Below are 13,692 nucleotides of genomic sequence, written 5' to 3'. Positions count from 1 at the left end.
TGTGCAAACAAAATTTACTTTTGTACTTTATAAGCAATCCTGTTAAGGTCCATGAGCTTGCATACAAAGAATAGACTAGGCAAAAATACATCAGAATGTTCACTGTGGTCTCTTTCTTGAATGTGGTATTCTTTTTGCATTTCCAATTTCCAAACTTTTTACAATGGGTATAAATTATGCTTGAAATGAAAAATAAATGTTAACTCATCAAATACGAAAATCAAAGAATACCAAAGAGATGAAATGATAGTCTTGAAAATTCAACATTTGTATATTTTGCAGGCCACGTCACAGCAGGAAATACAGGAGAAACGTCATTGACCTGACATGCTTGTAAATTTCTGAGCCATAGCTCATCATGTCCAGTATCATTAGGGTACAGTTTTACTTCAGCATTTTAAGAGTCTTTGTGACTAACTGTAACTAAATTGAATAGTTAACATTTTACTGAAATTCTATTATGCACAGGCATGCAAATCCTTATCATCTGTTATCTTCATTTAATCCTTAATCACAATCTTATGGCTTAGTAAGGAGTTCTCACAATCTTATGGCTTAGTTCATGTAGTCAGGGATCCCTGGGGGTCTTTGGGATCTTATCAGGGGGCTTGCAAGTTCAAACCTATTTTTAAAAATAATACAAAAGCACTATTTGTCTTTTTCACTGTCTGTTTTATATGTGGGAAGATAGGCTCAGAATTTAAGTGGATTGAACAGGATCACATAGTAAATGGTGGAGCTGGAATTTGAACCCTCGTGGCTCACTCAAAAACCTGTGCCTTTAACCACTATACTCTATCATTTAGATTTCTTCCACTTCTAGGCTAATGAATTTGTCAAGTGGAATTCAGAAAATCTTTAAAAGTTTTCAGTGTCCTTGTTGGTTTCAAGCAGTCTGCTTCATAGGGTGACCTCAAAAAGTTAAGATTTTTGTTAGATTGAGGGGAACCAAGAGAAAGTGATTCCCCCTCATGTCTGTGACTTAGAGGTAAAAGGTTTGCCTTCACTTTCCTAGGTTTGGGCTGAAATTTTATGGTCATTCAAGGAAGATGAGAGAAACTCATTGGCTTTTCCATAAGTTTCCATCTTATCTTACCTCCTGGCTTGTCCATCAATACCATTCCATCCTACATGACTTGAGGTGTTCTTATCAGAGCCACTCTTTGGATTAGACATTCCAGTACTTCTTCGTGCGGCATTGTTATCAGAACATTTAGAAACCTTGGACTCTGGGGTATTAACGACCAGTAGCACATCTCCCCCTCACTGGGATAGCCAAAAATACTGCCCCACGTTTTCACACTTTCCTTAGGTATAACTGCCAGTTAAGAACCATAGAGAGGCAGCATTATCTGCAGACTTGATATGCTATGGACAACCTAAGAGAGCCAAATTCATCTATTATGAAGGCAGGATGTTTATAATCAATGACATGAGTATTTATCATCAGCAGCAATAATGATGAACTGATTGATCAGATTAGTAAAATTGCCATCTTGGACAGCAAAAGATACATTACAATTAGAAGGTAGTGCAGGGAAAATTTTACAAGCAGAGTGAGACTGTTCCAGGTAAACCAAATATATGATCGCCAAGGTATACAGTGGAACCCTGTATTGAAGGACTCAGATGAACAACCAAAGTCATCCTGAATCCCCTGGACCCCTGGAGGTTGGGACTGGGCACAAGGCATAATTGCTGGAGAAAGGTCAAATATGACCTCTACCTCTTTAACCCTTTTGCCCATATTTTCCACGCTTAGCATGAAAGACAGAATTCTTAGCTCAGAATAATAGAACCAGGCAAATGTTAGAAGAATTCGAATAGAAAAATGATCATTGCCTTCCTTGCCTGGATGAAAAGCTACTGTTATTTTAGTAACATAATATACTCTTTCCAGACAGATCTCTGAACTCAAAGACTTCTGAAGATTGAAAGGGTAAATGCCAGACAGGAAGCTATTCATGAAGAAGGTCAAGAAAAATAGGTTAAAATGCATAACAGCCATTGCTGGAAACTCAAGGCATCTCCAGTGTTCCTCTCCAGCTCTAATTCCTGTGCTCATCCTAGGTAACAGAGCTCAAAGTTCACAACCAAGACTCAAATTCCTTGGTTTTGAATCTCAATTCAATACTACATTCACCAAACTAGTCAAAATCATCATCTCCACAAAATGGTGCAATTTACCCATTTAAGAGTCCCGCCACTACTGTCAACAGAGTTAAATACCAAGAGCAGAACCTAAACCGTCAGACAGCCCTTGGATGAATGTGTTAAGGCCTTGTTATTATTCAGTTAAATAAGAGTAAGTCTTTTAAATCCAAATTATACAGTCATATTTGTCTACTGATCCTCTTCTGCCTCCCCCAGGACATTAAATCATATCTCAACCATTCTGACAATCCGCTAAATATTACAATGAAAAATGAGTTCCCACTGTGAGTTCAAAGAAAATACGTACAGCATATTCACACTTGGTTCCCATGGAATAGAGTCTTTTATTGGGAGTTAAGAAGATATAAGAAAATTATTTTGTGTGTTTGTGTGTTTTTACATTATCCTTCTTAGAGTTATTAATGCTAATTGATAAATAATGACAGCTAATATTAACTGAATGCTAATTGATAAATAATGACAACTAATATTAACTGAGCATCTTCTCCAAACTTGAGATAGCACTATTTTACATATGGTATGAGTCTCATTCCACATAGTCAGGAATGCAAGAAATATATCTTTATTTTTAATTAATCAATGTAAATTTTGTTTTAATGCCCATCCCTGGCTGGCAGGAACCTTAGTGTCAGTCACTCACTCCTCACCAGACCTCACAGTCTCCTCACCAACCCCAGAGTTGTACTACTGCCTAGGATCATACAAAAAAACAGAGTAGGAGGACTGTTGTGCGCTGATAATGTATCCTCACAGGTCCCACTGAATTTCACATCCTCCCTACCTGTAGGGCTTCTCAAGTCCCATAGTGCTCAGCTGCTCCCAGGCCATACATGGGACACAGGTGCCATTGTGAAGTTTTCTGTGGTCTCCTTAGCTTGTACTCACCATGTAGGCACTCCCCTCTCTGGATTTTTGCTTTCTCTCTGGATGCAGCCAGAAAGTTGCATGAATACCTCCTGCTTTCAGAATTCATAGACCTCTGTTTGCCCCTCTGGCAATCACAGGTTTATTTGTGTAAACTGAGGGAAATCCTTATCCTGCCAAGTTTTCCAGGTTCTTTTCTTATCTATTCCTTTCTTCCTTCTCCTCCCTATGCACAGCCTGTACATTCTCCTATGAGTTTTGCTTTTGGAAGGATGAATCCAGATAGAGTTCCAGGCTACTTTTGCTTCACACCTTCCCCAACCCCTGACAGAAGTAAGTCAAGGGAGCCAGCCACTTGGAAACGGCAGAAGGAAGAAAGAAGAAAAGGTAAGAAAAAGTGCAAGGAGAAAAATGCCTTAAGATATCCAGCCTGGCCAAGTGCAGTGGCTCAAGCTTGTGATCCCAGCACTTTGGGAGGCCAAGGTGGGCAGATGACTTGAGAGGAGAAGTTCGAGACCAACCTGGCCAACATGGCGAAACGCCATCTCTAATAAAAATACAAAAATTAGCCAGATGTGGTGGCCGGCACCTGTAGTTTCAGCTACTTGGGAGGCTGAGGGAGGCTGAGGCAAAAGAATCACTTGAACCCAGGAGGCAGAGGTTGCAGTGAGCAGAGATGGAGCCACTGCACTCCAGCCTGGACCACAGAGTGAGTGAGACTCCATTTCAAATAAATAAATAATTTTTTTAAAAAAATCCAACCTAACATCAAGTCACCACAGTGACACAAGGTGATATGTGTTGCTGTCTCAATGTTATGAAGAGGAAAACTCAAATTCAAAGTAGTTAAAACAAAGGAATATAAATTTTCCCAGGTCACACAACTATTAAGTAGTAGACAGGAAATGTAGCTTTAGGTCCCTCAGATCCCAAAATGTAAAATCAAACTTGTGGCTTTCTTGATGAAACAGGTTACATCATAAAAATGTGGAATAGATTTATAAGTATCTCATTTATTTAGATTATTCTAAGTGTCTACTTGGTGGATTTTTTTTTAATTATGAGAGAAATTTCTTCAGCATTGCTAGAAACTGAAATATAGGCATATATGTTGAATGCATTGCTTTTCAATTTTTTTCCTCATGAACCTGACTAAGATTGTATTACTTCCACCAGTATCGACCCAGGAGAAAGTATTTTCAAGGCAGCTTGACAAGTGTTCGTACTGTAGAGGATCTGAACAAGAACAATAGCTCAGTGGGGCATTACCTGCCATGATTCTCTTGCCTGCTGGGTTTCTGGCTTTCAGACATTTTGACAATGATGTAGTCTTTAATTGGCCTCTTTGCAAATGCCTGCTCCTCACTTTTGACATTAATTGCTAATTAATAAAAGCATGAAAATGTCAGTATATCAGCATATGAGCCAATACCTTAATGTTGAGAAAGTACATAAAAACACATCTTTTATATTTGGGATAGGGAAAAAGTAAAAAACTAACCAGTTACAACATCCCTTCTTCACACTTGCTCTGATATGGTTACAGAGTCAGCTTTCACAATACCCTCAGTACCTTCCCTTCTCACAGAGACTAGATAAAATGTTTCTGCACAAGCAAGGTGCTGTGAAACTATTGCCACCCACTACAAGGCACCCACTCACTGCCCAAAGTCAGGAGAGATTCATACTTGTTAAACTTGGGATGCTCTGGGTACAAAACATAAATGCACAAATATCACACACTTGAATGGTTTTATTACTTCAGTTTTTGGAACCTGGGAGGAGATTTGGTCTTGGCCTTGGAAAGGAGAAGAAACTCCCCCTGGGCCATGAGCCTAAACCACTTGTCCTGGCTCAGGTCATCAGAATGCTCCCCACTATAGCAATGAGACAGACCCCCTCTGGTAAGGATAGGACACTCAAAATTTTCACTTGCTTTAATAATTTCTGAAAAATATATTCCTTTGAGAACCTTATGGGGAGAGATGGGTTTGCAAATATTTCTCCTCAATAGCAACCACTAAATACCAGGTTGTAGCATCATTTAGAGCTCAGAAAATTAAGAACATATACATATTGAGAGCACTTTTCCCATGACTCTTTATTCTGCTGCTCAAAAGCTTCTGTTAAGGAAAAAAAAGAACTATAATTAAAATGGAAATAGAGATTCTAGCATTTTTTTAATATACTAGATATTCTAAAATCATTTGGTTTGAAATGGGTTAACTTTCATCATCTTACTTGAAAGTAATACCTTCAGGTATCATGGCAAACTTTGAAGACCTTATCACTGTTGCTAGTGAAAAATGGATATTTGACAGAAATGATTATGCTAATTCTCCACTTTGTTTTTTTTTAAGATAAAATTATTTTAGAATATTTTTTTACAGAAAAAATGCAAAGGTAATTGAGACACTTTCCTCATACTCCTCACTCAGGTTCCCCTAATGTCAGCACTTTACATTACCATGCTGTATTTGCCAAAACTGAGGAACCAGTGATGATACATTGCTATTAATTAAACTCCAAACTTTATTTTGGTTTCATTAGTTTTCCCATCAATGTCCTTTTTCTTTCCCCAGGTCCAATCCAGGGCACTGCATGGCATTCAGTTCTTATGTCTCCTTAGTCTCCTCTGTTCTGGGACAGTTTCTCAGTCACTTTGTTTTTATGACCTTGATAGCTTTGAGGAGTACTGCTCAGGTATTTTATAGAACGTCTCTCAATTTGGGTTTGTCTGGTGTGTTTTGTTATGATTAAACTAAGGTTATGGGCTTTTAGAAAGAATATCAGAGGTGAGGTGTCCTCATTCTGTTATGTCCAGAAGTATTTGAAGTATCTGAAGAGGTATTTGATATCAACATGATAAAACATAGTGATACTAACTTTGATTACTTGGTTAAGACAGTGTTTGCCAGATTTCTACACTGTGAAATTACTACTATTTCCATTTCATACTCTATTCTTCTGAAGCCAGTTCACTAAATCCAGTCCATACTCAAGCTGGGGAGAGATTAAGTTCTACCTCCTGGAAAAGGAGAGAGTACCTACCTATAGTTTTAATAATTATTCTTTAAGGAAAATGTATCCTTTCTCTACAATGTATTTATTTATTCAATCATTTAAAAAGTATTATGGATTCATATTTATTTTATTCTTTGGGTAATGCGTCATTTGTTTCTTTTTCACCTGAATTATTTCTGCTTTAGATATTGGGAGCTCTTTGATGATGGCTCTTGTGCCCCTTTGACATGCTCCATGCTGTTGTTTTTTGAGCACTTCCTTACTTTCTGGTGCTACAGGATGCTCCAGGGTCATCTCGTACTTTCCCTGTCCTAGTCCTAGAATTAGTGACTTCTCCAAGGAACCCTGGTTCCTTTTACTGGAGAATTCTTTTTAGAAACCAAGACCTGAGCACTGGAATGCTCATTGCTACTGGGAGTTACTGCTTCTAGGTTCTCTGAGCTGGCAGAACTACTAGATTATGCATACATATGACCTATGTATACTCACACTTTTATAATTACTTCTATATCTATTCATTTGTAGAAATATTAAGATAAATATTAGTTCATACTGTTGTCTCTGGTTCTAATCCAGTAATAAGAGGTTCATTCTATTTTTCCCTTCTTACTTATGTATAACTCTCTCTTCCATAGTGAGAAACCTATCTCCCACCATCTACAATTCATAGACTTATAATGTTTGCTTTTTGAAATGGAGATGTAGGTTAGAATACCAAAATATACAAGCAGATTGAAGTAGTGTCTTGTGTGATCCATGGAAAATGTAGTTCAACTTAAGAATTGCTAAAAGTAATTATGACACTCTGCATTTGTAAAATGCAAAAAAAAAATGTATCTCATAAGATTACTTGTGTTAATTTAAATGAGAAAACACATTTAAAGATTTTCATAAATAGTAATTTGGAAAAAATACTGTTACTACTATTAATAATAAATGAAACTGTTAAAATGAAATTCTTTATAAATTTTGTATTTTTAAAGCATAATTTTCCCCCTCTACATGAAAATCTTACATTGGTTGAATAGGACCAAAGAACTGAGAACTTTGTTTAGAACCAACTGGAAATTGGCTTTGAGATCAAAATGGTAGGGATGGCCAAGTTGGCTGACAAGTACAAAAAAGGTGCTCTGGGTGAGATCATGATTCTACAGCTGTGCTGCTCTTGGTGGATCCCTCAAAGACTAGCAGGCCTGAGTGTTATGTGAAACCCCAAATGAATCACTAAACAGAAGCACAGTGAGCTCAATCCAGAAGATAGAGGAGCACTTGGAAAGTAAGCCGGGCACAGATGAAGACAGCTCAAGTACAGCTTACTAAAGATAAAAAGAGGAGCCTTGTTTTTCCAAAATAGATTAGAGGGTACTGTCTCCCACTCAGCAGTGTGCAAATGCAAAAAGCCAAAGATGAAAGAAAGATTAAAATATAAGCATAGAAAATGAAAAACAAGAGCAAATAAGACAGAAAGGCTCAACCAACATCATTTCTTCTGCGAGTAAGGCTATAAAGCCTCCATAGCCAGTAGAGTATAGAGATGTTACTCTTTACTCTTTTAGAAACGCCAGCCTTGGTGATTGTAAAGGTATAGTCAGTGGCCTACTGCTGCTAGGTTCTCTGGAACAGGCTGAGATTTGATGCAAAATGCAAATCCTTTCTTTAGTTTGTATCAGTAAGATCATATATATTTCTATGGATGTTCATTTTTACACATAATTAAATCATTTTCAAGGAGTCTATTATGTTATGTAAGATGAGCACATCCTTAAAGTTCAGTATGGCTCCCATACAAAGCTGAGCAATGTTGAAGAGCTACACTGGGCACATGCACAATCAGCTAGTTGGATTTTGCAACTGATTCATTTTCTGGAAGAACCATTCATTCCAAACGCATTATTGGTGATGTCTTAAATTGACCATGTTTTCCACTCACAGCTATTCCAACATTTTACTTGCAAAAACACTCACAAGTTATCTTATTGACTAAAAGTTTAGTTTGAAAGTACCTGGTTAATCCTGAAAAAAGAGTGCTGTGTGCTCACATAAACAATATTTGGAACCTGCAGTTTATGTTTACTTATTATTTAAATAATTCATACCAACTTAGGCAAGTGACTCACGACTGTAATCCCAGCACTTTCGGAAGCAGAGGATGGCTTGAGGCCAGGAGTTTGAGACCAGTCTAGGCAAAATAGTGAGACCCGCCTAGGCAAAATAGTGAGACTCTGTCTCTACATTTCTTTTTTTATTCTCACTCACATTCTAACCTTCTCTCTTTCCTACCAAGAGCCTTCTCCTATGTCTTCTTCAGGTTTCAGGGAAGTGCTGGGGACTAATAAGCCTTTACTCAACTTTTTTCTTTTTTTTATTATGATTATACTTTAAGGTCTAGGGTACATGTGCACAACATGCAGGTTTGTTACATATGTATACATGTGCCATGTTGGTGTGCTGCACCCATTAACTCGTCCTTTACATTAGGTATTTCTCCTAATGCTATTCCTCCCCCCTCCCCCACCCAATGACAGGCCCTGGTGTGTGATGTTCCCCTTCCTGTGTCCAAGTGTTCTCATTGTTCAGTTCCCACCTCTGAGTGAGAACGTGTGGTGTTTGGTTTTCTGTCCTTGTGATAATTTGCTGAGAATTATGGTTTCCAGCTGCATCCATGTCCCTACAAAGGACATGAACTCATCCTTTTTTATGGCTGCATAGTATTCCATGGTATATATTTATACATGCCACATTTTCTTAATCCAGTCTATCATTGATGGGCATTTGGGTTGGTTCCAAGTCTTTGCTATTGTGAATAGTGCCACAATAAACATTTGTGTGCATGTGTCTCTATAGCAGCATGATTTATAATCCTTTGGCTATGTACCCAGTAGGAGTAAGGGTTTGGCTGGGTCAAATGGTATTTTAGTTCTAGATCCTTGAGGAATCACCACACTGTCCTCCACAGTGGTTGAACTAGTTTACAGTCTCACCAACAGTGTAGAAGTGTTCCTGTTTCTCCACATCCTCTCCGGCACCTATTGTTTCCTGACCTTTTAATGATTGCCAATCTAACTGGTGTGAGATGGTATCTCATTGTGGTTTTGATTTGCATTTCTCTGATGGCCAGTGATGATGAGCATTTTTTCATGTGCCTATCTCTACATATTTAAAAAAAATAGCTGGTCATGGTGGCATGCCACTGTAGTCCCGGCTATTTGGGAGGCTGAGATAGGAGGATTGAGCCCAGGAGTTCAAGGATGCAGTGAGCTATTATCACATCACTGCACTTCAGTCTTGGCAACAGAGTAAAACCTTGTCTCTAAAAATAATAGCATAAAATAAAAATAAATTATTCATTCCCATATTGTTAAACCAGAAATACCTAATCATTGCCAACATCCATTCCCTAATAAAACAAATGTACATAGACAATGACATTTAATTGTCCCCTCCTTGATTATTTTTTTTTTAAGTGAAACGTGGTTTGGGGAAGACCGAGGGGCAGAAAGTAGTAAAGACTGAGGCCAGGTTGGAAGTGGCAACTGTCACTGTGAGTCTGAGCTCCCACTGAACTGTGCCCATAGTTGCCACTGAAATCAGAGGTAGGCTAACGGTGTGCAATGGGGCAGCTGGACCACTTGCTGCTAATGCACAAAAACTGTTTTGTATCATTGTATGGAGCAGGAATATTTCTCCTCTAGCTGTTACTCTCTTGCCCCTTTGGGGATAATTTACTTATTTCATTCTCACATCAAAGTAGCTAAAGATACCAATGTATAAAAAAATAAGAAAAGTATCATGTGACATTCAGTAAGTCCTCATTTTTTGAATTATATGTCTTATACATTTTTAAAAACTGAGAACTTAATCCAAATATATGTATATTTGGTTATTTATAAATTATATACAAGTATTTCAACACTGATAAATCATATAAACTATGCAATATAATATATATAGAATATATATGTATATATAGATAGCAGTGTAATACAATATAATAATTTAATAAGTTTTAAATACATACAAATATAACTTTTAATCATTTTTTTCAACCTCAATATATCATCTGACATACTCTTATTTTACAGACTAAGAATTTTGAGATTTATGTAAACATGTTTTTCCCCAGAATATGAGTCTGAAATAAGAAAATTGCGTCTGCACTGCTTAACTCCTGTTTCAAATCTGTTTGTACCTGGTTACTAAAAGCTACCAATAAATTTCATTTTACATGAAGTTCATTAATGTTATAAGCTCCATGAATTTCTCTTAATTCCTTTATTTTCTGGTAATAATGCACTGATAAAAGGAAGTATATTCTTATATTCATTAGATTTACTGTCTGCCCTGAAGCCCAGTCCATAACTCACTAATCAGGTTTGGAAAGGCATCTTCCTCTTAATTTATAAATGAAATAAAAGCACACTAATTATATCCTTGCACTGCTGCCAATGTATCCAAGTAATTAAATACTCAGTTCAGTCCTCAGAAGGAAGTTTTAGCAATTCCACACTCCTACTAGAAATATTTATAATATTCAAGCTTACAAGAGGTGAATTCCCATTATTTTATTCTTAAAAATTATGTGAGCAATGAACCTGCTTCATTCTCCATATATAAATACATCTTGTTTTATCTAATGACAAAAATTGCTAAATGAGTTTTGTTTTTGTCTTTTCTTGTTTGTTTGTTTGTTTTTGCAGAGATCAACTGAAACCCATCAATTTACCTGATGGAGACTTGATAGGAAGTGTAATCTGACCTTGGTAATCATTCTGTAATCAGCTCCCAAGGAGATCTATTTCTTACCCAGTTCCTAATTCCAAGATTAGTATGCTTTTTTATTTTGTTGCTCATATTGAGTTTTTCTGACTGTCTCGCCCTAGTCTGGTTTGTTTTTTAAATATTTTTTTTCCATCTGCTGGTATTTAACACTGCTATCACCATGATTTTTTCCAGAGCATCTCATTTTTTAAAGGTTATTTAGGAAATGTACTATGTATCATATTTATCTTTTGATGTCTTTAACACTTTTTGGTTGTGAGAGAGAATGAATGTTTACTCAACATATTCACAGAGCTTACTTACCTTGTTTTCAAACTGATAGTATATGCTAGCAGATGGCAGGATTTTCCAACATTTAGACACTATTATTTAAAACATTCATGAAAGCATGAGCCTAAATTATGAAATTATATTTAAGTAAATTATAATAAAGCAACATGTATATGAATTTAATGCAAAAGTTCCATATTGTTAGGCAAGAAAATTTAAAGAAAATGTGGTGTGGGCGTATGTGTGTGTAATACTACTCAGCCACCAAAAGAATGAAACCATGTATTTTGCAGCGACATGGATAGAACTAGAGGCCATTATTTTAAATGAAGTAACTCAGAAACAGAAAGTCAAATACCACATGTTCTCACTTGTAAGTGGGAGCTAAATAACATGTACACATGGACATAGAGTATGGAATAATCATGACTGGAGACTCAGAAGGGTAGAAGTAGGGTGAAGGGTAAAAATTACTTAATGGGTTCAATGTAATTTGTATTTGGGTGATAGCTACACTAAAAGCCTAGACTTCACCAGTAGACAATATATCCATGTAACAAAATTGCACTTGTACCCTCTAAATGTATACGTAGAAAAAAGAACTTAATCTGACATGAAATAAGGAGAAAAAAATAAAAAAGATATTGGGAGTCAGTAGTGGGCAGAGGCCTTTGAGATTGTTGTAAAAGTATCTTATTCCTCTTCCTTCTCTGTTGCTTCATCCACCACAAGTTGTACACTGTGGTTCTTGCTTCTGGCCACCAATCCCCTGGAGAAGAGATATTAATGGGGAGGGTGGGCCCACCTTGGGGAATGACAGAACCACATACAGGAGAGGAAAGGCTGCTCTTGGATGTAATGGGCCAATAATAGACAAGTCACATTTATTGCTTCCATTCCTGAGGATCCTGAAAAACAATGGAAATTATATTGGTGGTGAATATTGCGGTGATTAAAAGCACGCAGGCTTTATTCAGACTACCTGGATTGAATGCCAGCTTCATCACCTACAGTTCAACAGTTTAGGGCAAGTTAGCAAGCCTCTCTGTGCCTCAGTTTCCTCCTCTGTAAAATGGGAGTAATAGGGGTATTTACTGTGTAAGGTTGTTAAGAGGATTAAATTACTTAAATATTTGTGAATTCTTATGAGTGCCTAGTATTTAAAAAATGATATGTGTATTATCAAATAAAAAAGTACAATAACTAAGACATTAATCCTTTCCTCGTCATTTCTTCCCTTCTCAGAATAAAACACAAGGTCCTTCCAGTGGCCCATCCCTTGCAATCTGTTCCCCATTCTCATCTGACTTTGTTTCCTCTGTTCTGGTACTCAGTTAGGTTGCAGTTTCTAAGCCCCTTTGTATCATGTGAGGTTGTGTAACTGACTTCTGGCCATGGCATGTGGCTAATCACGATACACTTCTAGGCCCAGCCTACAGTCGCCAACCATTCTGGTTTGCTCAGGACTGTCCTGGTTTTAACACTGAAAGCCCCACATCCTGTGAGAACCCCTCAATGCTGAGAAAACAAGGACAGTTAGCCACCCCAACCCTGGCCTATTAAAACCTCTTGAAATCTTTCATATTCTTTTCTACTACCTGCTGGATATCAATGACTAGAGTGACCTTGAAAGTCACATGTTGACAATAACAGAACCACCATCAGCCTGGGCTTTTGAGTGAAGCAGAGTTACTGCCTCTTCTCCTACTGGACTTTATGTGAGCAAAAAAACAGTTTCTGTTTTGATAAAGCACTAAGATTCCATTTCATTAGCTTAACCAATAAAATAACTACCATGCTGGTCATTCTAGCCTCTCTCTTGTTCCTGCAACAAACTGAGAATTCACTGTTTACTTTGCTCAGAAGACTTCTTTCCAGATATCTTCATAGCTAATTTCCTTACCTCTGTTCAATTTTCACTTAACTCTTGTTTTCCATGGCACCTTCTCAACCAGTGTATTCAAAATAGCAGGCTATCTCCCTACTCTCATCTCCTGATTCTTTTATTTAGTTTTTTTTTCTTTTTTTGCCATAGTATCATCACTTTCTGATTTATACTGTATCCTTTACTCTCATTTTTTATGTTCTTATTGTCTTGCCTCCCCCACTAGAATAACTAGCATATAAGCTCCAGAGAGTTGAGAGCATTGTTTGCTCACTGTATATCTCAAAACTCTAGAACATTGCCTGGCACATTATAGGCACTCTATACACATTTGTTAAATGAATTACTTTATTTCATTTTTGGAATTTATGGATTTTAACCCCACAAAGGGGTAACCCATTTCATAGGGCTTTTATATAATGATTCCTTCCAACAATTTCCAAAGTATTGTGATGAATTTTAGAAATTATGGACAGAACAATCCTGCTATTTACCATTTCACAAAAACCTTTATTCCTGGTTTGCATCCAAATTTCTCCAAAACGGAGGATCTAAATTGAATATGTCTAAAATAAAATATTTAAGTCTATGGGTTTCTGGGCACTTGTAATACCTTAATTACTGATTAGACTTCACTGTGCCTTGTATTTTTCTATCTTTTTAATGCTGGAGCATAAAAGCTATAGCAATAGATT

At 37.0% G+C, this 13,692-nt stretch overlaps 1 long non-coding RNA gene across 4 annotated transcripts in view; it reads right to left on the bottom strand.

Annotated features, from left to right (window-relative positions):
- LOC105483592 (uncharacterized) overlaps positions 1 to 13,223 on the bottom strand; it is an 80,451-nt gene extending 67,228 nt beyond the window's left edge. For all 4 annotated transcript variants that reach the window (XR_011606949.1, XR_011606950.1, XR_988425.2 and 1 more), the window contains exons 1-3: positions 13,016 to 13,223; positions 11,918 to 12,020; positions 4,309 to 4,420 (exon numbers count right to left, since the gene is read on the bottom strand). This is a non-coding gene — a long non-coding RNA (uncharacterized lncRNA). The remainder of the gene's footprint in view (positions 1 to 4,308; positions 4,421 to 11,917; positions 12,021 to 13,015) is intronic.
- Between the last annotated feature and the right edge of the window lie 469 nt (positions 13,224 to 13,692).

The sequence above is a fragment of the Macaca nemestrina genome, chromosome 8 (genome assembly GCF_043159975.1).
Source record: "Macaca nemestrina isolate mMacNem1 chromosome 8, mMacNem.hap1, whole genome shotgun sequence".
Lineage (NCBI taxonomy): Eukaryota > Metazoa > Chordata > Mammalia > Primates > Cercopithecidae > Macaca > Macaca nemestrina.
This window is presented reverse-complemented; position numbering and strand designations above follow the sequence as displayed.